This window comes from Petromyzon marinus, chromosome 61 (genome assembly GCF_048934315.1).
Source record: "Petromyzon marinus isolate PM22_M1 ecotype Great Lakes invasive population chromosome 61, UKy_Petmar_22M1.pri1.0, whole genome shotgun sequence".
Lineage (NCBI taxonomy): Eukaryota > Metazoa > Chordata > Hyperoartia > Petromyzontiformes > Petromyzontidae > Petromyzon > Petromyzon marinus.
In genome coordinates this window covers 10,003,802-10,029,310 of record NC_133727.1, presented here as the reverse complement: position 1 = coordinate 10,029,310, position 25,509 = coordinate 10,003,802, and the positions used below count along the sequence as shown (strand labels likewise).

Here is a 25,509-nt window from a genome sequence, read left to right as displayed (position 1 = left end):
TCAAGCCACCAAGGTACACTCACTTAGGTCAATTGTCCATTCATTGATAAACACACACACGCGCGCGAACGTGCGCGCGAGCGAGCATTCGTGAACAATGCGTGCCATTGATGAGCTCGGGTGGCGGGGCTGCCTCTAATTCGAAGGGCAGAGAGGCATCGCGGGCCGGCTGGGGCGTTCACACAGCCACGCTCCCTCTTTACACGCGGAGAGCCATCAATTGCGCCGTAGATGCCGCACTCGGAACTCGGACATCATTGGGATCCCCGGCGACCCCACGGCAGCTGCCGGCCGCCACGAGCCTCGTAAAGCGCCGGCATCGCTTCGAAAAAAAAGAGCTACCCAGTTCAGTGGGGCCTTACCTGGTGAAATAAAAAATAGTTTAGTAGTTTGTGGAGTTCATCTTCACTGCGTGGTCTGACGAAGTACCGCCGACTCATGCCCAAGGGCAAAACCAAACACCAACCCGCTCTCCCACTTGCCGTGTTTGGGGAACTTTAGTGAACACCGGCACTCCTGGTAGCCGCCCGACGCTCGGCGGTTGAACCCGCTTAGCGCAGGGCGCCGCGATTCCGGGGAGCGAAAGCTGCGTTTAGATTGCGAGTGCAATGAGGTTGAAACCATGGCGCGGGCGTTCGCAGAGTAGTCTCTTGGCGAGCGGCGACTCCGCAGCGGCTCAACGCGCTGCGCTATAAACCCAGCAGCCCCGGTTCAATTCTCGCCAGTGACGATTCTCTGAAACGGTCCTGGGCGGCTTCCCCGAGGCCGACTCGGCCTCAAATGAGCACCCGCGGTGCGACATGAAACATCGCCACTTGGGGCGACAGGGACGGCACAAACGTGCGGCGCAACTCAGGAGCCCCCCCCCCCCCCCCCCCCCCCCTGGGCCAGGACTCATGACAGATTTTCACAGCCGCACAAAATGTTAAGCAAAGTTTTTCGATTCCAGCCTATTCTTCCGCATGGCAGGTATAGTGGAACAGTGCGCCAAACAGCACATTGCTGATGGCTATTCTATTCAATGTTTTGCGTACGGCAGCAATTTGTTCAGGAGCCAGATGCCAGTGTCGAGGACCGCTGCTGCTGCTGCTGGCCACGACATTGTATTTCTGTTCCTCCATTGAAGTAGCGCAGACGACAGTGGGTTCACTATGCGGTCCGTAGTTTGGATAGCATGGCCACAGTCACACTGCTTTAGCTCGTGTTGTTAATTTCCCATTCATGAAGGTGTGCACATTGGTCTGTTCATGTTCTGACATGGTTGATGGTTCCACCACTGGTGTCGAGGAAGGAGGGAGGAGGACTGGCAACGCCAAGAGGCGTGTGATGTCTCGAAAGGAGGTATTTGATGATCTCAGCACAATCAAAAAACAATTCCAGGAATGTACGAATAAAATAAAGTGCATCAGATGACTGGTACGTTGGAAAGTCGCTGCTGACAGAGAACGATGCTGCCTGGCGTACTGTGATAGAGAGGAACAGGGGCCTGCTGAAGTTACCCAAATCTCACGGTTGTGGTGACACTCCCCGGAGCACGTTCACTGGCGTGGCGCGAGGCCTGGGGTGAGGCCTGGGGTGATCCCCGGAGTGAAGCCTGGGGTGAGGTCCGTGGTGATGCGCGCGTTGGAGCCCGAGGTGAGGCCTTGGGTGATCCCTGGGGTGAGGCCTGGAGTGAGGCCTGGAGTGAAGTTAGGAGTGAGGCCCGGAGTGAGGCCTGCAGTGAGACCTGGGGTGATCCCTGGGGTGTGGCCCGGGGTGTGGCCCAGGCTGAGGCCCGGGACGAAACCCGGAGAGTGAGGCCCGGGGGAAAGCCCGGGGGAAGGCCCAGGGAGTGAGGCCCAGGGAAGGCCCCGGGTGAGGCCCAGGAGGAGGCCCGGGGCGAGGCCCGGGGGAGTGAGGCTCTGCCGATTGAGGGAGTTTTGTTTGGCTCGTGACATCATTCCCGACGACGGTTCGACGGAATGATGTGGACAACGTTCTGCTCGTTTAGACCCCAAAAACCTCCAAAATCACAATCTCACCAGACGATTATAATTAGTTTGATGCACTGAAACAGGGTCCACATTGTTAAGAGGGGGGGGGGGGGAGGAGTGTGCTAGTGCCAAAAACAGCTTGATAGCCCAACAGCGTTTGTTCAACAAAGTCTCGAGCTGCTGATGACATTCACAAAGGTTGAGAACTGGTCCACGGTTTTCCTTGTTTAAACACCCGTGGTAGCTTTTCAAAGTCGTTTACAAGCGCTCGTTTAATGACATCGTCCGTCACGGACGATGTCAAGTTTTGTAAAAAAAAAACGCGACAATAATCACCAAAGAGCTCGGCCTTTGCGTATGAAGAGGAAAAAAAACCCCATCAGCAGTTCCTGAAGAACCGAAAAATGTGTGATCCTTCCTACCCTAGCCCTCAATAAAAATAATTTTGAGCGAACGTGACTGGACGGGCAATGGCAGTGCAACCAGTCCAGAGTCGTCCATCTCCGCATCGCCTGTCGGTCGGACAACGTCATCTCAGACTGGAGACAGGAGGGACCGCGGCACAACGCGGTTCTTCGAGAAACGCGCAAACGGCCTCCGCACGATGCGCAAACGCCGGAGCTGCCGTCTACACGCTGCCACGCGTCGCTCTGAGCGTAACGTCGCTCTGAGCATAACGTCGCTCTGAGCGTAACGTCTCTCTGAGCGTAACGTCGCTCTGAGCATATCGTCGCCCGAAGCGTAACGTCGCTCTGAGCGTAACGTCGCTCTAAGCGTAACATCGCTCGCTGCGGTGCTGTCGCTAATTGATTTAGGTCTGGTGATAACTCCCCCCCCCCCACACCCGGGCCACCGGGTCTCTCAAATGCCCCTTGGCTGCGACACGTCGAGGCGCACCGCACGGGAGACCATCACGCCAATAGCGGAGAGATCACCGCCGCGTTAAATTAGCCGTCGAGGCACGCCAGACGATGGGGCCATAAAACGATTTGGGTTTCACGCGGAGACTTACACCGCAACTTGTGGAAGGATATTTAGTTACGAAATTAAACAGATTCCTTAGAAGCACAATCAGAACCCAGAGGGGGAAAAAAACCTCGAGGAAACTCGCTTCCAGCTGCAAGCACAGCTTGAACGCTGCTGCTGCGCAGCGCTGGGGAGTTGACTCCCTCCGGCTCTGCGGTCACTGGTGGAGTGACTCCTCCAGCCACAGCGTGCGATGCTCGGTTTCAGCCGGAGCGAGCCGGCGAGCGAGAGCAGAAAAACAACGCGAGGGCAGCCAAGCAGCGCTGCCCGCCAGCCCGCCATGTGTCTCAAACTGCTTCTGTGGCTTCGCTCGGCCCTCTCCCCCCCGTCCGTCCATCTCTTTCGAGTCTCGAGTATTCGCGTGGTTGCGGGGTTCCTTGCGTCGGCGTTAGCGGTGGCGCTGCAGCTGATATAGGGGACGGTGTTTGCGGAACGAAGCGTAGCGCTGTGGCGCTGCTGGTGACACGGGTTGTGCTCTCGCTGCGCTACCAACCCGAGTCCAATTCCCGCTCATGGTGAACGACACCAGTGGCGATTATCTGAACTGGTCCTGGGCCTCACCTAGGTCGACTCGGCCTTAAATGAGTACCTGGTGCAGTGTGTAGTAGACATCGCCACGAGGGAGACAAAGGCGGCCGGGCATGGATCTGGCCACCCACCACCTCGTGTGCTGTGCTGGCCTTCATAGGTGCTACTCGCTAACAGCACTAAGGCTATTCAGGGGATCTTTGTCTTTGCATTTGGTGGTGGAAATTGTGGTGGTATTAACGATATTGCTGGGGGTGCTGGTGGTCCTGGTGACACTTGGAGGTGGTGTCAGTGGTGGCACTATGGGTACTGCCGATAGTACCTTTGGCAGAGACGATAGTGATGGTGTTTGTGGCATTGATGGTGATGGGAGGTAGTGCACTGCGTGATGTCACTGCCAGCCCCGATGGGTTCGCTGGAGGCGGCGTTGGTGGTAGGGCAGGTGATCGTGCTGCTACTGCTGGTGGTGTTGGTGCTACTCGCTGACAGCACTTGCCCCAACAGTCTAAGGCAATATGGGAGGTTTTTGGTGGTGGGTGATGTTGTGGGCGATGGTGCTGGTAGTGGTGTAGGTGGTGGGCGATGTTACAGGTGATGGTGCTGGTAGTGGTGTAGGTGGTGGGCGATGTTACAGGTGATGGTGCTGGTAGTGGTGTAGGTGGTGGGCGATGTTACAGGTAATGATGCTGGTAGTGGTGGAGGTGGTGGGCAATGTTACAGGTGATGGCAGTGGTGTAGGTGGTGGGCAATGTTACAGGTGATGGTGCTGGTAGTGGCGTAGGTGGCGGGCGATGATGCGGGCGATGGTGCTGGTCGTGGCGTAGGTGGCGGGTGATGATGTGGGCGATGGTGCTGGTAGTGGTGTAGGTGGTGGGCAATGTTACAGGTGATGGTGCTGGTAGTGGCGTAGGTGGCGGGCGATGATGCGGGCGATGGTGCTGGCAGTGGCGTAGGTGGCGGGCGATGATGCGGGCGGCACCCTACAGGGGCAGCTGAGCGTGCGTGGCACGTGGCGCCCGCGTAGGTTGGCGGCCGCTTGTGGGCGGGCGGCGGCTCGGGTGGCAGGTGCCTCCCGAGCCACAGCTCGCGAGGCAGCCCTCTTCCAGCCGTCACGGATCCACGTCTATAAATGTTTTGTTCCTCTCCGAAACGCGACGCCGCCGAGCGGGGAGCGGCTCCCCATTGTCGGAAGCCGTGGCATCGCACGCCCACACCCCCACGCGCACGCACAAAGACAAAGATCCCCCGTATAGCCTTAACAGTCAGGGCAAGTGCTGTTAGCGAGAGGGTGGGTGGCCAGCTGCCTTTGCCTCCCCAGTGGCGATGTTTACTACAGACCGCATCAGGTACTCATGTGATGCCGAGTCGACCTAGGGGGAGGCCAAGGACCGGTTCTGATAATCGTCACTTGGTGTAGGTGGCCGTGAGCGGGAATCGAAGTCGTGTCGCCAGGTTCGGAGTGCTAACCACTACACTACCGCTCCCCGAACACACGCACACACACACGCTCACACACCCACACGCACACATGCGCACACACACACACGCGCACACACACACGCGCTCACACACCCACACGCGCACACACACGCGTGCGTATTATTGGGCCGCGCGCGTAGCGGTGCCATCGCGCGCTCGCAATGCTGCACGTGTTCACGGCATTGGGAAAATTCACCGCGTGCTAAATATTAGTTTTTTTATTTTTTCTCCGCGGGATTGGGTGACGGGGCTCGTCGGTCAGAGGCACCCAACCCGACACGCACAGGGCTTGTTAGGATAGCGGAGTGCCGAGCCGTCGGCTCGCCCAACCTCGCCAAAATATGTCGCCTCCTTGATTCCTGCGCGGGCCAACCGTGGGGCAATCCATCGCTCGGTGAGCATCATCGTCATTATCGTTGCGCTTGTTTAACCAGGAAAGTCTCAGCCGGGGCTCATGATTCTCTTGCAGGAGGGGGTCCCTGCCCCAAGTTTTCGCCGTCGGGCGAGCGACGATTGCACCCCACGATGGGCACGGGGGGGCTACGTACGGCGCGAAAGAAGTTCAACGTGCGCACTGTTCATTGCCAGGGAGTTTCAAGTGTTCAAGTTTCATTTGTTTGGTGTAGCCCTGTGAGCCATGCGGCTCTTAAGTCGGGTGCAGCCGCAACAAACAAAATTTTGAACGCAGAACGTCTTAAAGCGACGACGAGGCTCCAATCGAGCGATGTGCGGCGTGATCCTTCAAAGCAGCCGACTCGTCGCGCATGACGCCGCGGGCTCTTTAACGTCCGCTGCGAGCGAAGCGCACGGCATGCGGTATTATTATTATTGTTGTCGTCGTTGGCGCCGCCGTTCCGGTCGATACCGCGCCACGGCAATAAACCAGGGCGGCCGCTGGACTAGAGCCGCGAGCAAGCTCGGCAACGAACGACGGCCGCCCTGCCACCGAGCCTCGTCACCAAGCCCCGAATCTGGAAAGGGATCGATAACCCCCCCCACCCCCGCCGCCGCCGCCGCCCTTCTAGCTCTGCTCAGCCTAAAATGAGCACCTGGTGCGGGGGGGTTGTTGCTCGTCACGGCAAACCAACCTCGACGGTGACTTCCCACCCTTTGCTCGGCGTATCACCCGCCCGGCAGGGCCCGTTTACGATCACGCCGGTGGGCAGCCAGATATCAAACCCCCCCATCCCTGCTGGATGAAGGCCTCCCCAATGCTTCGTTTGGCCATACTTCACCCCACGCCGGTCAGCGCGAGGTGGTGAAGTCAGGGCGCTCAGGACCGGTCCGGATATCGCTCGCTCGCCAGCCACCGAATAGTAGATGTGAGCGGGAATCGAACTTGGAGCCGCCGGGTTCGGAGCGCAGAGCAGCCGAAAGCTCTTCCACCGCTCGCCCCAATAGCACTAGATAGATCGATAGATCCCCCCCGTATAGCCTTTAACAGACTGCTGGGGCAAGTGCTGTTAGCGAGCACCGAATGAAGGCCGGCACGGCACACGAGGGGGTGGGTGGCCAGAACCAAGCCTCGGACGCCTTTGTCTCCCCGGTGGCGATGTTTACACACCGCACCAGGTACTCATTTGAGGCCGAGTTGACCTACGGAAGGCCCAGGACCGGTTCAGACACTTGCCACTTGGTCATGAGCGGGAATCGAACTCGGGCTGCCGGGTTCGTAGCGTGGCATGTCAATCACACACTTCGCCCACTGGCTCCCGAGATTTTGTAAACACGCACCCCCCCACACCTCCCCGTTCTTCGCTAAGCAACTTGCAGCCACAGTTCAACCTTGTTCGGTTTTGTCAAACGCCGCTCACGAATCGGCTCCAACAACGAAGCCCAGCGCAAGTTCCGGGGCTGGCTCCAGGTTCTCCCCGCGAGACACGCCGCCGCGTCAACTCCCCGCGATCGTTGAAAATCGCCCGCCGTTCCCTCTGCTTTGCCGCTTCTGTTCTTATTGTTGTTGTTATTGTCCCATCATGGCAGACGCACGACCCCGTCAAAGCCGGGTGGCCGGGATCGCAGTGCGGTGCGCCCACCAACGTGCCGCCACTCTGCTGCGCGTACAAACTGATTACATAGGCAAATGTGGCCGTTGTGAGTTCACCTGCGACGATTGACACAAATATCAATTATGAACCGTAACAATACCGGCTGCGGAAACGTTACGTGTCACCGAGACCACCCTCGCCTTGAATGCCCAATCTTCTAAAGCAGTGACAGCTCGACTACACGAACAGGTGGAGTGCACATTTTCGCCGGACCGCCTCCTCCTGGCGCGCCAGGGTACAGGGCTAACTCCGACGCCCGCGGGCTAGGAGGGAGTTTCGGCAACACCCGTTGCGGTGATCCACCAACCCTCGCCCGCTGCCTTCGCACTGCGCTGGATCCGAGGCGGGCAGGTTACGTGCGCAGCCACCACCAACCGCCCGGAAACTAACGCCACGCACGATAAAGCCGCGTAACCTGGGCGACATCACGGGAGGGGTAAAACTGTGTTTCAGGACTTATTCAGAAAGAGTCATGGGCCTGTTAATTATTAACCGGAAGCAGCCAGGTCGGCCAGACAGGGCACACTGTATGTTCCTGTCTGGGTGTGTTTAACAAAACGGGATGTAGCAAATTAATTCTAGAACCGCGAGACAAATTTGAACCATCTGCCCCCCTATCGTATATTAAATACGAGCTGTACAACCCGGCTTCGCCCGGGACTTGGATTCACCACGCCCGGCCGCCTTTGTCTCCCCAGTGGCGATGTTCACACACCACACGAGTTACTCGTTTGAGGCTGAGTCGACCTAGGGGAGGCCCAGGACCGTTAAAAATAAGCGGGAATGGAACTCGGGTCGCCGGGTTCGTAGCGGCAGCGAGCTAACCGCTACACCACAATGCGTTACGCTTCCACGTGCGCGGGTCACGTGACAGTTTTGATGTCACAGCTCACTTGCCATGCAAAAAATATATACATTATTGAGCTGTCCCCCCCAAAAACAAAACAAAAGTGTATAAAAAAAATTTGCATGGTGTACAGTCTGGAAAGTACCCACATGGCAAATTTCAAGTTTGTTGCATGTCGGGAAGTACGCTAAACATTTTGAACATACACACATAATCACAACTTTGCGTTTTATATATATGGAGATGACTGTCAGCTGTTAAGAAAAGTACGTGGGGGGGTGTTTATTTTTATTTGTAAAAGAATATTAACATAATATTTGCCTCCTCTCCTGTTACAAACACGTGGAATGTTTGCCGTTGGAAAAACGTTCACAGCCAAGAGGCGGCCGGCTTGCAAAGCGCCAGGATTGGCCACGTGGGAGACGCTGCGGCCTGCTTGGACCTGGGCGGTCCACCAAACGATTCAAGCAAAGCCCTTCCAGGCCACGTGGCCTTTCGCTTGAGCGGTCGGCGACCAACGTCACGAAGCGGAGGGCAGACGTTTATTTTTTGTTCGAATTCGTTGACAGAAAAAAAATCAAACGTATCTTTCAAGAAGCACTGCGGTGTGATGTACGAGACAAGGTAAGACCCTTAATGAGTGACGTCACGGAGGGAGCGGTCCACCCTTAAAGGGCCGCCGCACGAGGCGACTCCAGGTCGCCGGCCCTGCGGCCCAAATTTTGGTTTTAAGTCGCCACGATCGTGCCGCTGGGGCTTGTGTGTCTCTTCATATTCCCGTTCACGAAGGGGATGCGCACGCATCGGCGCGTCGTTGACGTTCTGACGCAGGTTGATGGTCATTGCGCCAACCAGTGTCTTCGAGGCTGAATGTTGGAGCCGAGAGGGTGCTATGTTTGCGTCTCAGATGAGTTGTTTATTCTGGACATACTGACGAACTACTATGTACCCCACACTGCAAATTACTTCGCGTGTGATATTCTCAAAATGTCACTTCCTGGAGGCTATTCATGCTCGTCATTTTACTTCTCAGTTTCAGACAAATGCTACTTATCTCAACTCTAGTTTGATGGCAAAACATAGACTGGGAGGCCTCTTACTGCCGTGACACCATTGGACACGGCAACCTCTGACCGAGCCGGCGAGATGCCTTGGATTGACACGACAACTGCTGACCAAACTGGTGAGATGCTGTGGGTGGACACGACAACCTCTGACCAATCCGGTGTGATGCCGTGGGTGGACACGTTATCCTCTCACTGACTTAGCCGGACAGATGCCGTGTGTGGACACGGCAGTCTCTGACCGAGCCGGAGAGACGCCGTGGAGATCCACGGGTGCCAGACTGCACCGATCGGTAGTTTTGTAATTTCTCGCCAGAGTGACGGCCTCGGTGGGCACGCAACCCACGGAGGGGAAGGTGGCCGGTAATTCACGTGGCTCCATTTTACAACCCATTGCACTTAGAAAGCTGATCCTCTTCCTCCCCCGCATTTCCCATCCCGTCTCTTCTCAATACCTCCTCAATACACATCCCCATCTCACCCCACCCCTCGCCCCGCACAGGCCCCAAGTCCCAGGCTCATCTGAAGGTGGCTGTCTCCACCACAGTTGGCCTTCGTGGTCAGACTGTGGATTGCGCTGTTGTCACCATTGCCACCACCCCTACCCCCCCGCCCCCCCGCCTCCTCCCCTCGACAGGGTCCCGTGCCCACCACCTGAACCCCGACCACGATGGTGGTTGACGTTTCATACCAGGCTGACGACTACTACGGCCGACGGGACAACAAAAACGATGGCAGCGGCCGTCCACCGAGAGAGACGGAGCGATGGAATCGGCTCGCTGTGCATCGGGTTGGGCCGGGTGAGGATTGCCGCATTGGAGGCGGCTTGAGGGATTGACCGACGACGATGAAGGTCGACAGACAGAGAAGGCCTCGATGTTTTGCCCACGTGGCCTTCCCAAGGCAGACGTACGGAGGACAAACTCCCTTCTACTTTGCTTACCTCTCCTATGCTTTGCGCACTCCTGTCGCGGTTCTGTACCGTTTGTTGCTGTAACCTTCTGGCCTCGCCCCTACTGGACATCCGTGAAAGAGAGAGGGAGCTTCATCATAGTCCATCGCACTTCTCCCCAGGATAAATAAAGATCCCCGATTCCGATTCTCCGAGCGACGGGGAGCACACCACAACGACCGCTTGCCGTGGCAACGAGAGCCAAAAAGCGTTGCGCCCCTGGACAAATGCGAGAGGATGGCCGAGCAGGTTTGGGGACAGCATCAACGGCCGCCGTCCTCCCGCACGGAGCGGGTACCGTGGATTCGTTGAGAGTTCTCTGCAGTGGTTACGGCCGAGGGGGAACGACGAAAGATTGCTTACACAGGCAGGTGAGCGACAGCGCTAGCGCAAGGTCGGCACCGCTTTGAGGTCGAGGGGAATGTTCCCAACGTGCGTCGTGGGAGGGCTCAAACCGCGTATCAGAAATCGTGGCATCAGCACCGTGTCTGCCGTGCGTGGACACTCTTCGTGGACACTTCGCACCCGCGTCCATTTGTTTTGTTTTCCCAAAGCATTCCTCACTTGTATCAATTATAAGATGGTACACGTTTTAACGACATCTTAATCTCAAACGCGCCAGCTACTACGCCGACCTTGCTGTCATATGTATATGTCCATAAGTGTTTATTTTGGGGTTAGATCACGTGGGTTTACTCTCGACCACAAAACCGGTGTGCTGAACTAGTAACGAATCGGCACGTTTTGTTTACATGACACGACCTTACTAATTGGCTGTGTCGGGTGGTGGCAGGTTTAACGACACATTTATAGTTATGCGAACTAACCCCAAAAAACTCTATTATGGGTAATATTGGTCGTGAAAGCCTACGTGTTAAACATATGTATCTGTGTTCGCGGGATAAAACTACGTGTTCAAGAAAATCACTGTGAGCTGTTGTCCACCCTCGGTTGTACCGATAAATTATTTTGGCACCAGTGGCTCCAGAAAAGTTGGGTCTAAAGTCCACTAGGGGTACAAAAACATGTAATACATAACCAGATGGTGGCAAACCAATGTGATCACCGAACCGGTCGTTCCACTCGCATAGGCACACGTTCTGGAATAATAATAATAACCCCTGTACACTAGCTGCAATGTAAACCAACGGCTTTGGAGAAAATGTTACATGTGCGTGCGTTCCATTAAGAATCAGCCGGTGACGCTGGTTGTGGTGGTGCACACCCGCACCATTAACAACTACCGCAACAACAACAGGAACGTATCTACACATTCGTCAATAACACTGTGTGGGCTTTAAAAGAAACAATATATCACGGGCGATGTTTTGGGCGATGGGCCTTCATCTTCACAGCACATGCATCAACATAAATGAACATAAATGAACATAAATCAACGACGCACGTGCTGTGAAGAAACGTCGCCTATTATATAAGCACGGGCAGTCCTCGGGTTATGAACTTAACTCGTTCCCGAGAGCCGTTCATAAGTCGAGCGGTTCTTACGTTGGAACGCGATAATGCACTGGGCATTTAACTGCCCATACGGTCGCTCCACTGAACAAAATAATTCCACGGTGCAGTTTGCAATCGCGAGTTTGCGTTTTAAGTTGACGTTCATTTTTTTTTATATTTCATAGAAGCCGTTCGTAAGTGGATGCCGTTCGTAAGTGCGGGCGTTCGTAAGTGCGGGCGTTCATAAGAGCGGGCGATCGTAAGCGAGGGCGTTCGTAAGTCGAGAAAACTGCCTGTGTATACTTTTGCTTTTCAGGCCATGTGAGGCGTTACTGACAAATGTTTCGAGCTTCTAAAAAAATGTTCGTGAAAACATGTTCAATGAAGGTCTACTGTTGCTCCGTCCGTACCGTTATCCGAGTAAAGCCATCATGCTGGGAAGGCGCGCCGTTCCCGCACGACCACCGGATGATAAATAGAAAATACACACATACATTCTGACCACAAGTGTTGTGGTTAATGCAGACATGATTCCTTGTAAAAGGTTTCAGTTTGGTGTTTTAACATCTTAACACCTGTTTTGTTGCCATAAAAAATGGGAAAACCTATTCTCATATTTTGGTACTGGCAAAGGAGGTCCCATGAAGAAAATACATCAGTGAGGCCGTCCGCAACACTCTTCCTTTCGATATCAGGAAGCCACAGGAGCTATGCACTTAAAAAAAACTAGATTGACAAACTCATTTCTTTAGAACTGCCTTGTGTTTAGTTTGTTATCCTTCCCCCCGTACCTCCGATTAGCACGGTTGGCTACGTAAGGTGCGAAGAAAGTTCAACGTACACAAAACAAAAATCGGAAGCAAAAAACAGCCAGAGGCCGCTGGTTCGTGCACAGTTCATTACCACAACGACGCAACTAATATGAGAGCGGTGCCGGCTCAGCATCCTGACATGGCCAAATACGAATGTCTGCCGAGAGAGACTCTGGCCTCAGAGTCATTAAAATGCAAATCAATTCATAACATTTTTGACATGCGTAATTCTGGATTTTGTTGTTGTTATTCTGTCTCTCACTGTTCAAATAAACCTACCATTAAAATTATAGACCGATCATTTATTTGTCAGTGGGCAAACGTACAAAATCAGCAGGAGATCAAATACTTTTATCCCTCACTGTATCCCGGCGGTGCCGGCAGAGCGGGCTCACACTTAAGAACGTCATCAGCCGGTCGCACTTTTTTTCGACGCAAATCGAGGTTGCGTGAAGCACCACGGTGCTCGATCTTAACTCAAAACTGAAACGAAACTATTTTTTTTTGTATTTCACCAGGTAAGGCCCCACTGAGCTGATACGTGGCTTTTTCTTTTTTTTAATCGAACCTGGCCACAAATGAGAGCTCAACGAAGCGGATTATCATTAACGTGCGGAAATTGACAGCACCCAAACACTCTGAACGTGTGACGATTCTAACTGTGGAGGGAAAAACCGGAGGACCTGGAGAAAAATCCACGCGGCCGCGGGGAGAGAGAGAGAGGGGCACACGCAGCAGGTGTCGTCCGGGTCAGGATCGAAGCCGCGACCTCCTGTACACCAGGCGAGGTAGTTAACATCTCCTATCCACCGTGATGATGATGATGATGCGAGAGAGACACGTAGACGCTAAATATACAGCAGGCTTCTTCAGGGTCGAGATCGAACCCACGACCTCCTGTACACCGTGCCAGAGAGTGAACATCTAGCCACGGCGACGTTCTCGGTGCGTGCCGTGGTGGCGGTGGCGGCGCGCCTTACCCTTGGCGACGGCGCGAACGTCGAGTGACACGGTCCTTCACCTGGCAGAGCGGAACACGCAACCGCGGAGCAGCGCGGCGGAGGAGACAGAAAGCAGCAAGGCTCCGAAAGTCAAGGTGAAACGATCATCCCACGTTTCACGGTCATCCAACGTTTCACGGTCGTAAATGCCGGCGGAGGTGGCTCGATTATTTCGCGCCTCTCTCCCGCCGTTGTCCTCGCGCGTTTGCCGCTTTCGAGCGGAGGGGGTCCGGGGTTAAAGGGCCAAACCGAGCGAGCGACCCCCCCCTTCATCCTGGTGCCGCCCCATTCATAAAACTCGCGTCACACGGGGCCTCGCGTCACATGGGGCATTCCCGCCCACACACACGCACACACAAACACTCCGGGCCGCCCCCCCCCACCGCCACCCAAAGTAAACGAACAACGACGGGTGGAGGTTTGTTGGCCAGCGGTGGCCGTGATGCACGCCAATAAACGGGCGATCCGTCATGCTGCGGTGTGAGACACCTCCTGGCCGGTCGATTGGGGGCAACTGTGGGAGGTGGCGAGATGTTAACTGCCTCGCCTGGTATGCGGGAGGTCGCGGGTTCGACGCTGGCCCTGATGATGCCTGCTGAACATCTAGCCACCGCGTCAAACCCAAGAGTGAAGCGGCCGCGCGAGAGGAGGGTGACGCGAAACGCCGCCGGGCTACGGGAGAAGCCTCGACACTGGAGGTCACGGCCGCTCACAGGGAAAGCGTTGTGCGACTTAAATCCATCGGGTGCGGCGGGCGACTGGCGAGGGCGTGGCGGCGGCGGCAGCGGCGGCAGCGGTGGGCAAGGGCTTTTGAAGGAATGTCGGTGACGGATCGATGGGACAAAGGGACGCTTTCTCTGAACGTGGCAGATCGAGGATGGTGGGGATAGGCCGAAGCCCGCGGCACGCATATTTTTATTGATGGTGGGGGCTGGGGGGAGGGGGGGCGTTACAAATCAACGGTTTTAGACCACGGGAAAGTTGCTCAAAAGGTAGAGAGAGAAGAAAGAAGCCCTTGCGTGTTTCCTGGTCGTGAAAAACCGTCGATTCTCACCGTTTATTGATCTCAGGCACCTTGACCTTTCGAGCTCATGATGCAACGCTCGCCGGATGTAAAACATTTTTTTTTAAATCTACGCAGTCCATAAAAATCCGTGGCTCCCGCCAACTCAAAAAATGCGTTTCCTCATTTGTCACTTCTCAAAAAGAAAAACGTACCCACACTTTCGAAATGTATGTCGGACGATTGCACACGATGTGACATTTGGGATGATTCAAGGGGGCAGCTCAGTATCACGCAGTGGGGCATACAGAGAGCACCCTGATTGCAGTGATACGGATATATGCAAGGATTCATTCCTCGTGGAATATTTTCAGGGGTCTCCCAGCCCACAAACCCCCAACCCATCGCACTCCACACCTCTCGTCGGCACGGAGATTTACCAGAAATCAGTCCTGGGCATCTGCGGCTAAAACGATGCCCTGGATATGCACATAGCATGACAACTCATGCCCTCTTTCATAGGCTTTAACTGCAGGGCCCATCGCTTTCGGCGCAAACATTTTATCCTGATAGAACTGCAATTTCAGGTGAATGGAGGAGCAGCGTTGCAAACCGCGGCCACATTCGCCAGGCCGCCAAAGCCCTGCTACATCGTTTACCAAACCACCCGCACGCACACACATCCCCCTCGCCCGCTACGCAAAAGGTCATGGGTTTGATCCCGACCCTGACGACGATGACCTGACGTTGTATATTTGTAGGCCGCGTGTTTTTCCCACGGTCGTGTGGACTGTTCCACGGGGATTCCTCTGCTTTTGTTCTTCCTCCCACGTGTAGAATCAACGTGCGTTTAAGATTATTCTGTCGCTGATATTAATTCCCGACGATGATGATAATGATGAAAACCACTTTGACGATGAGATATTGTCACGTGTGGCCTCAGTGGGCTGTATCTGGTAAATAAAATTATTTTGTTTACTACTTTCAAGCGCTTTAAAAGGATAATTTTCAGGGATCAGCCAAAGCGTCAATTAATGTCATTTATTTACCTTTTTATCACGTGTAAATGTAAATACAGAGACTCCACTACTTACGAACGAGCTAGGTTTCTGAGGTCTGTTCGTAAGTCAATTTGTCCACAAAGTCCAACTTTACTTCTGTCGATTCCTAACGTGTTGTACGGCATGTACACTAAACACGGGGAATGGCTTTAAAACTTGTATAATCTCCGGTAGACGTGGATGCCACTGGTTCTTCACATTCTGCAGATGTAGGTGCCACCACCGCCATCTATTGCGTGGCGGTTGAACTTACGGCTCTCGGTCCGAACAGCCAACTGGACATATGGACAGGTTTGTTGGTATCTCTGAAAGTTTGTAAGTCGAATGTTCGTAAGTAGAGGAGTCCCTGTAGATTATATTTTAGTTTTAAAAGGTATACAGTATACGTTTTCATGGAACGTACCGATACATGCCAAAGCCGTGTGGGTTAAACATTCACACTCACGGTGCGTATGCCTCAAAAGTTATTTAACAGTTCAAATAAGGAACAGTGTGCGAGTGCCCAACAAAAAACCGCAACCAACAGGCAGACAAAAAACAGAAACTGTACGAAGATATCTTGCTGAAAGACGCGTGAAGGAAGCGAGAGTGGCATTGCAGTGGGTTAGCTCACTGCTCTGTGAACCCACTGACCAAAGTTTGATTCCCGGCCACGGCTACCATCCGAGGAACAAAGGATGAAGTACAGCAGTGACTGTTGTTGGAGCAGCACTAGGGTAAAGCTGCAGCCACAGAACATCAAACACAACAACAGCCACAGACAGTTCGTGGCTTATGCCAATGGCTTGCGATGCCTGCAACGCCAACCGCCACCACAACCGCTCTGCAGCCACAGCAGGTGCCGTGGTGGCGAGATGTTAACTACCTCGCCTACGCGAGGTCGTGGGGTTCGATCCCGACCCCGACGCCTGTTGTATATTTGGAGTTTATGTGCGTCTGTCCCTGTGGTAGAGTATTTTGCTGCGATAAATTTCCATGTGATGATGAGCCACTTCGTTGGAGCTATCATTTGTGGCCAGGTTGCTTCTGAAAAATGAGCTGCATAGCTGAGTGGCCATCATCTGGCAAAATAAAAATAGTTTATACAGATAGTTCCCGAGTTACGATGGTCCGAATTACGATATTGCGATCTTACGATGGCGATAGCGATACGACAAAATGCATGTTAAAAGTTTTTTTTTTTATAGCAGATAGGATTGTTTCCTGAATAAATTGCAGTTCATATAGGTAGGCTAATAATTTACCTTGGTTTTTTTACTTTACATTTTACTGTGCAATACAGTATTGTAATTAATAAATACATACAGTATATAGTTTATAGAGTACCGTACTGTAAATTGCTCTGTTTTGCTAAATTATCACCATTCTTCAAGACTGCTGGGTCGGCTAGGCCATCTTCGACTTACGATATTTTTGACTTACGATGGGGTCGTCGTAACGCATCTCCATTGTAAGTGAAGTACTTTAAAGTGGTGTCAGTTTAACAGCAACTCTACCACCAAACACCACAGTCACTGTACAACACCCAACATTGTAATGATTCACCAATAGCAACCCGCACAGCCACGTGGAGACCCATAGACCTCACACGGAGGCCCATAGACTACCACGGAGATTCCGTGGACTCGCAGAGTGACCTATAGACTGACGCAGTCTATAGGTCACTCTGCGTTGGTGTCGTAATTGCACCTGGTGCGATTGCTTGCGATAGACGACGACGGACGAGGCGCGGGTCAACCAAGCGCGTGCCAATTGCTGGGTTTCTGAACCGGCAGCCCACCGCAGGCCATACGCCGCCGCCGCCGTCCCCCCCCCGTGCGTGCGCAGGTCTCTTGGAGTGGCCTGACCAGAGATGGCCCAGCGAGACGTAGAGGGAGAGAGGGCCTCACTTAGTGAGAGGTGAAAGTGAGGGGATAAAGCAAAGAAAAGGGACCAAAATGGAGATTAGAGAGCTGTAGACGAGAAAATAAAGATTAGCGAGAGGTGTGAGGAGAGATAAACGAGAGAAAACGACAGAGCTGGAGGCGAGACGTGCAGATTTGAGACGTCATGATATCATCTGTACACAAGACATGATAATGCCTGCCAGGACACCTGAAATGTAATGCGGCCTCGCTGGAAAATGTAATTGAAACACCCTGGCATAGTGCACCTTCAGCTAGACCTTATGGGGAAAATGTGGTGACGGTAAACAATGTTAATGGCCTTTATTTACCCAGAAAAGCTTCAAACGAGTCTCATAAATCTTCCTTTAGAAGAGTCCCGTGGCGGATTGTGAGCAAGAATTCCACCAATGTCTGGCTAGTGGGTTTTAGCACTCTTGCGGCAAAGTGCCTGGATAACACCCACAGAGAGCACTCAAGAGTTTAAGGTCGCACTCACTACAAACAAAGCGAACCACGATACCGCTCCGATCTCGTCAAGGGACGTAAACCATCATCACGCGAACTCCGGTCGTCATCCTCGCAGGAGCAGCAACAGCAGCTTTTGGCTCGGCCATCGAACAAAGACGGTTGGTCACGCGCATCGCGCGGCGCTTTCAGGTGCGCTTCTGCGGCCATCTGGAACGCTCTTCCCTTCCGATATTAGGAAGCCACCTGAGCTTTGCACTTTTTAATCATCATGTAGGTTAAAAATCTCGTTTCTCTCGAACTGCTTTTTGTGTTTAGTTTGCTGTCCTTCTCCCACACCTCCGAATCGCGAAGTTCAACACACATACATAACACAGTACGCTAACCACCACATTAGGGCTCCCCATAACATACTTCCGCGGGGAGGCAGGTGAGTGGGTGAGTGGTTGGGTGAGTGGGTGGTTGAGTGGTTGGGTGAGTGGGTGGGTGAATGGTTGGGTGAGTAGTTTGGTGGGTGAGTGGTTCGGTGGGTGAGTGGTTCGGTGAGTGAGTGGCTATTTGGGTCAGTGAGTGAGTGGCTGTGTATGTGGTTGGGTCAGTGGTTGGTTAGGTGGTTGGGTGAGTAGGTGAGTGGTTGGGTGAGGGGTTGGTGGCGTGAGTGGGTGGGCGAGTGGTTGGGTGAGTGGTTGGGTGAATGGTTGGGTGAGTAGGTGCGTGGTTGGGTGAGGGGTTGGTGGCGTGAGTGGGTGGGCGAGTGGTTGGGTGAGTGGTTGGGTGGATGAGTGGTTGGGAAGATAAGTGGTTGGGTGGATAGGTGGTTGGGTGGGTGGGTGAGTGGTTGGGTGGGTGAGTGGTTGAGTGGGTGAGTGGTTGGGTGAGTGGTGGGGTGGGTGGATAAGTGGCTGGGTGGGTGAGTGGTTGGGTGGGTGAGTGGTTAGGTGAGTGGTTGGGTGGGTGGGTGGATGAGTGGTTGGGTGGATGAGTGGTTGGGTGAGTAGGTGATTGGTTGGGTGAGCAGGTGAGTGGTTGGGTGAGTAGGAGAGTGCTTAGGTGAGTTGTTGGGTGGGTGGGTGAGTTGTTGGGTGGTTGGGTGGTCCAGGGTCCGACGACGCACCTGCCCAAACGTACGCCATCCATGCCTGATGCGCCGCCCGCCGCTGCCCTTGCCGGAAACTCCTCCGCGACCGCTGCATCGTGGGGGAGGCACGGAGCGCGCGGAACACGGACCGGGTAGCTCGGAGCACGGAGCTCGGAGCTCGGCTGCTCAAACGGCAGCGGCGGCTTCGCAATCGCGGTGCCACAGAGCACCAGGGAGCCGGGCAGAGAGAAACCGGGAAACGCCCACACGTGTGACACGGCTGAGAAGCACGCGGTGTCAAAGTGAGAGTGGCGTGGGCGGGCGGGCGGGCGTGTTGTAGGTGTGCGAGCCGCACCAGCTCTGCGTGTTTACACCACATCAATCATTGACTATTTCCAGTCGATCCCCGTGTTTTTGACAGACTGGAGGCTGGGACATGTTGGCCTGAGTAGCCTTGGGGGAGGGGTGGGGGGTTTCAATTCGCGAAGGGGGAAGATGGGGGCGCGAGCATCGGCCTGTTGATGTTCTGACGCGGCTGCTGGTGGGCTACAACACCCGGAGGCTTCGAGGAGGAGCAGGACGAATGCAAACGAAAGGAGCCGTGTGATGTGTGGGTCTCTGCATGGGAGCGTTTACTCCCGAGCGTCCAGGCGGCAAAAAAATCTGCGTGACTCACAAGGGTGCGAGACAGCCATTGTGTGTGTGTGTAATCTGCATATAATCTCACTACGCCTCTCGGTTTGGGGGGGATGGGGAGCGGTGGTGGAGTGATTAGCGCGCTGCGCTATGCACCCGGCGATCCGAGTTCGATTCCCGCTCACGGCCAACACCAGTGACGATTATTTGAACCGGTCCTGGGCCCCCCTAGGTCGACTCAGCCTCAAATGAGCAATCTGGTGTGGCGTGTAAACATCGCCACTGGGGAGACAAAGGCGGTCGAGCGCGGTGCTGGCCACCCACCCACTCGTGTACCGTTCCGGCCTTCATAGGTGCTCGCTAACAGTACTTGCCCCGACAGTCTGTTACAGGCTACACGGGGGATCTTTGTCTTGTCTTTGAGTGAGCGAGCGGGGTGTGGTAGTGTAGTGGTTAGTGCCCCAGCAATCTGTTTTTGGCTACATGGGGGATCTTTGCCTTTATATGTACAGTATGCCGTATCTCTCGGCCATATACCAATACATTCCTGTGCCCTAGGCAAGAAGGGGTGTTTCCTCTTTCACTTGGTGGGCTAATTGTGTTTTATTCACCAGACTTGTTGTGGTCGTTTACCCAGGAGTGCTTCGCCAAATCTCAAAACTATTTTTGAGGAGGATCCTGCCAACCTTTCGCAGTAGCAGGGGGTGGCGATGCTGCTGCTGCGTAACTCAAATTTAAGTCATTTCCAGGTACATTATTTCAGCATTTGTCTGCATCTAAACACCACCCTCTCCGTTGGTTGGAACTCCGCGTCTATGAACCAATTACGTTTAGTGGGGGATAAATACACGCGTAGATCGTGATCCATACACGTGTAGATCGTGATCCATACAAGCGGGAGATCGTGATCCATACACGCGTAGATCGTGATCCATACACGCGTAGATCGTGATCCATACACGCGTAGATCGTGATCCATACACGCGTGGATCATGATCCACACACGCCGGAGATCGTGATCCATACACGCGTAGATCGTGATCCATACACGCGTAGATCGTGATCCATACACGCGTAGATCGTGATCCATACACGCGTAGATCGTGATCCATACACGCGTAGATCGTGATCCATACACGCGTAGATCGTGATCCACTGCTGGACGGGTGCCTCCCCGCGCCGTGGGCGTTTGGTCGTGGCGTGCACGGACGGCTACGGTGAAGTGATTTGAGTGAGCAAGTTTGCAGCGCCTTGGGTCGATTCACCGCTTGGCACGACACGAGCCCAGCAGGGAGGAGTTTGAGGTTGATACCTGCAAGCCGAGGCGATTCCATGGTTCATCAACCTCGACGCGCGCGCACACACACACCCATCGCGTCCCCCAAATGTTCGACTCACCCACCCACCCGCCCGCCATACGGAAGGATGCTGATCATAATATGAATGGAGATCTAAAGGCACTTGACTGAAGAAAGCCGGGATGGAGAGCAGTTGGCTGAGTTGCCGTGGCGCTGAACACAGGAGCGTGACTCACAACCGCTGTATTTTGGTTTGAGACAGCCGTGTTTCTCCTGCCAATGGTGGTGGTGTTATTGCTGCTGCTGCTTCTGCTTTAGAGCAATGCTACAAAGTTGTTGGAAGAAGAACATCCTCTCGACAGAGGTGAGTCAGCTTAAGACGCAGTAAGTTGTAGGGCTTTCGTGACCAGTATATCCATAGCAGAGGTTGTTTTTTGGTTAGGTCGTGTAAATGTGTCGTTGAAGCCGCCATAAAGACGTCCATAAATGACGTCACTCGATTTTGGACGATTTTTTACTTCCCCCCCCCCCCCCGCGTCACACGGCGTCAAAAAAAGTCAGACCCCCCCCTCAAATATGACGTCACAAAGCTCTGCCCCCCCCAAAAAAAATAAAACATGATTCAGACCGCTTTAAACTATTGTCATTGTAGCGCGTATTTAATGTGGCGCTGCACTCTGATTTTGTAGGAGAAAACATTTATTAAAAAGTCTATTTAATTAAGTAGAACGTGTTGTCTATATGTATTTAAAGTTGCGCATTTTGATATGACGTCACATTTCTCAACCTCACCCCCCATCACAGATCGTCACAAATGTCTGACCCCTCCCCTAGGTGCGTGACGTCATTTATGGACGGCCCCTGACGAGTTCAGCACACCGGCGTGTGTGTTGGAGAGTTATTGTGAACGTAGTGGGTTTACTCTTTAACACACAAACGGTGTGTGGCTGAACTAGTAACCAATTGGCACGTTTTGTTCACGTGACACAACTTTGCTAATTAGCTGTGTCGGGTGGTGGCGGGTTTCGCGACACATTTACATTTACACGATCTAACCCAAAAAAACCCCATTATGGATAATAATAAAAGTTATGGTACAAACAGTTCTTAGATTTTTTTTGACGTGGAAAGACATATTAGGGGACGTATAATATCTGCTGATTTATTTTGTGATTTTCACAATTGTAAGTTTAAACACTTGTGGTTACACAGCGAACATGTGACAGGCATTGGGGATTCATCGACCGCAATAGATCATTATTTAACACCGACACGCGTGCAAAATAGCTCCCAACGCGGTAATTATCGATTAATAGGGCCGCGTGCCATCTCTTAGGGTGCCCTCCAGCCACTAGGAGCGCTACAATTGAGGCCCGAAAACTTAATAATTGATTGATAATCGATTCCCAATCACCGTCGACGGATCGAATCGCGCGAGGGGGTGTTACTCTTTGGTTATTTCGGTAAAGTCACGTAGAAAGAACCAAAGAGTAATTCCTGCAGTCACGAAAGCTTCAAATATAAATTGTGTTATTCACCACACGTGCAATGTGCTAAGTTTATAGACGTGTGATGATGCCAGTGGGTTTACTGGTGGTGGTGGTGGTAACAAAAACCCCAGTCGAGACAATTGTTAACAACGCGGTTAAATTACGGAGCGATAAGGGACAGGAAAATGAATTGGGTGTGGAGGAGGGGGGGCGGTGGCGGAGTGGTTAGCGCACGCTAACCACCACCACCACCATTGACCAGCGAGGTGAAGTATGTACAAAGCACCCCCCCCCCCCCCACCACCGAAAATACGTAGGGGAGGGCCTGATAACGATCAGTAAACCATCACGACGTGCTTAAACGGATTAAAATATGCAAATGTTACCAGGTAAGGCTGCTATGCAGATCGATTTTTTTTTCAAAAGCGACCTGGCTATCACGAATGGTAGCAGCTCAACGGAGCTGGCGGCTTATCGTCATCGTCATCATCAGCAGGCCAAGTTACTCTGAAGGCATCGAGACGTTGATTCTGAATGTGGAGGGGGGGGGGAAGCAGAGGACCCCCAAGGAAAAATCCACGCGATCACGGGGAGAGAGAGAGAGACGCAGACTCCAAATATACAGCAGCACAAGGCGTCACGGTCTGCATCAAACCCACCGTAAACCAGGCGAGGTAGTCAACATTTTCTATTCACCGTGATGATGATGAGAGACACGCAGACTCCAAATACACAGCAGGAATCACGGTCAGGATCAAACCCATGACCTCCTGTATACCAGGCGAGGTAGTTAACATTTTCTATTCACCGTGATGATGATGAGAGACACGCAGACTCCAAATATAAAGCAGGAATCACGGTCAGGATCAAACCCATGACCTCCTGTATACCAGGCGAGGTAGTTAACATATCCTAGCCACCGTGATGATGAGATACGCAAACTCCAAATGTACAGCAGCAGGCATCGTCAGGGTCGAGATCGAACCCATAACCTCCTGTATACCACGCGAGGTAGTTAACATCTCATTTCAAAATCACGACCGCGTTCGAACTCTCTGCACCACGTGGGGGTTATTAGAGCAACGCTGCTGCCCTAAGTGAAGTACAGTAGGCGACGTTTCGGGCAATGGTACTTCATAACTACAGTAAAAAACGCACAGGCTCAGAAACACGAGTCAAAAGTGCCTGAATATGAAGAAAGGTAAGACATCTCGTCTTACTTGATTTGAAGCTTTCGCGACTGCAGTAATTACTCTTTGGTTCTTTCGGTGAAGTCACGGGCAAAGAAACGAAATGAAATAATAGAATACGACGTTTCGATTGCAACACAAGCAATCGTCATCAGGTAGAAAACAAACCTCGTGAACTTCTAAATTTGAGAGAGACAAAACAGACACGGAGACACAAGCAAAAAGAGGCAACACAGAGACACACAACATAGACACACAAATACAATTACTTTACTATGCAAGTAAAAACATGTATTTTTTATTTTTGTTTTATTTAGGACCCCTTTATAACATACGCTACAGGCACCCGCACGAGCTTAATCCGGCACTGTTGACAACTGTGGTGAAGTTAACTGCTCATAATAAAGGTTTTTGGGTTAGATCGCGTTATTTATAAATGTGTCGTAACCCTCCACCACCCGACACGGCCAATCATCGGGCAATTCGCCAGAATTGCCCGATGATGCTGGATGTAATTACCAGCGAAACGTCGTATTCAAACTGTAAATGTTGTGGATTCACTCTTCAACACACCGGTGGGCTAAAGTAGTGAACTATTTGTCTTTTGTCAACGTGACACTTTTTTGCTGTTTGTCTGGGTCAAATCTTGTAATCAAGATTTCGTCCACTTCCCGTTGTCCAATCAATTCCACATTTTGCACACGTACTCAGATCGGGTGACAATGCATGCCTGTATCAAAATCGGCATAAATTAATTCGCTACTTTAAAGCAAGTTACATTTCTTTATGGACGCCCACGTGCCGCGTGCCTCAGGCGCCATTGACGTACTTCTCGACCGTGAGTTAAACGAAGTTGTTAATAAAAACGTTGTTTAAAAAAAAACTTTTTTCAACGAGTTTATTTGTCTTCAGTTTGCCGTGGTCCTCCCCCCTCGCCCCTTCCCCCTTCCCACCCCCGATTATCGCGGTTGGCTACGTACGGTAGTGCGAAAGAAGTTCAACACACACACACATGCACATGCGTAGCGCAGTGCGCTAACCAATCACACCAGCGGTCCCCATAACACTTACGCGGGCAAGCGGGCGGGTGGGTGAGTGGTTAGTTGGGTGGGTGAGTGGTTAGTTGGGTGGGTGAGTGGTTAGTTGGGTGGATGGGTTAGTTGGGTGGATGGGTTAGTTGGGTGGATGGGTTAGTGGGTGGGTGGGTGAGTGAGTGGTTATTTGGGTGAGTGGTTTGTTGGGTGGGTGAGTGGTTAGTTGGGTGGGTGAGTGGTTAGTTCAGTGGTTGGGTGGGTGAGTGGTTGGGTGGGTGAGTGGTTGGGTGGGTGGGTAAGTGGTTAGTTGGGTGGATGGGTGAGTGGTTGGTTGGGTGAGTGGTTGGTTGGGTGAGTGGTTGGTTGGGTGAGTGGTTGGGTGGGTGGTTAGATGAGTGGTTGGGTCAGTGAGTTGTTTGTTGGGTGAGTGAGTGAGTGGTTGTTTGGGTGAGTGGTTTGTTGGGTGGGTGAGTGGTTAGTTGGGTGGATGGTTTGGTGGGTGAGTGGTTAGTTGGGTGGATGGGTGAGCGGGTGGTTGGGTGAGTGGGTGGTTGGGTGGGTGAGTGGTTGGGTGGGTGAGTGGTCTGGGTGGGTGAGTGGTTGGGTAGGTGAGTGGTTGGGTGGGTGAGTGGTTGGGTGGGTGAGTGGTTAGTTGGGTGGATGGGTGAGTGGATGGATGGGTGAGTGGTTAGTTGGGTGGATGGTTTGGTGGGTGAGTGGTTAGTTGGGTGGATGGTTTGGTGGGTGAGTGGTTAGTTGGGTTGATGGGTGAGTGGGTGGTTGGGTGGGTGAGTGGCCTGGGTGGGTGAGTGGTTAGTTGAGTGGATGGGTGAGTGGATGGATGGGTGAGTGGTTGGTTGGGTGAGTGGTTGGGTGGGTGGTTAGATGAGTGGTTGGATCAGTGAGTTGTTTGTTGGGTAGGTGAATGAGTGAGTGGTTGGGTGAGTGGTTGTTTATCGATTTTAACATCAGTCGTGAGACGAAGACAGTGATTTATAGATCCACACTGAGAACCTCGGACTCGCATAGAGACTCGAGACCAACACATAGACCTGTATATGTATATTACACTGAAAACCTAGGACTTGCATAGAGACTCAAGAGACCCATACATATACCTATAAATGTACTTACACTGAGAACCTAGGACTCGCATACAGACTTGAGACCAACACGTAGACCT

General features: G+C 52.9%; 1 protein-coding gene across 5 annotated transcripts in view; it reads right to left on the bottom strand.

The window, feature by feature from the left end:
• The window catches only part of LOC116955741 (rho GTPase-activating protein 7-like), a 212,098-nt gene that overhangs the window by 73,280 nt on the left and 113,309 nt on the right, over positions 1-25,509 (bottom strand). The gene's annotated exons all lie outside the window — the stretch shown is intronic.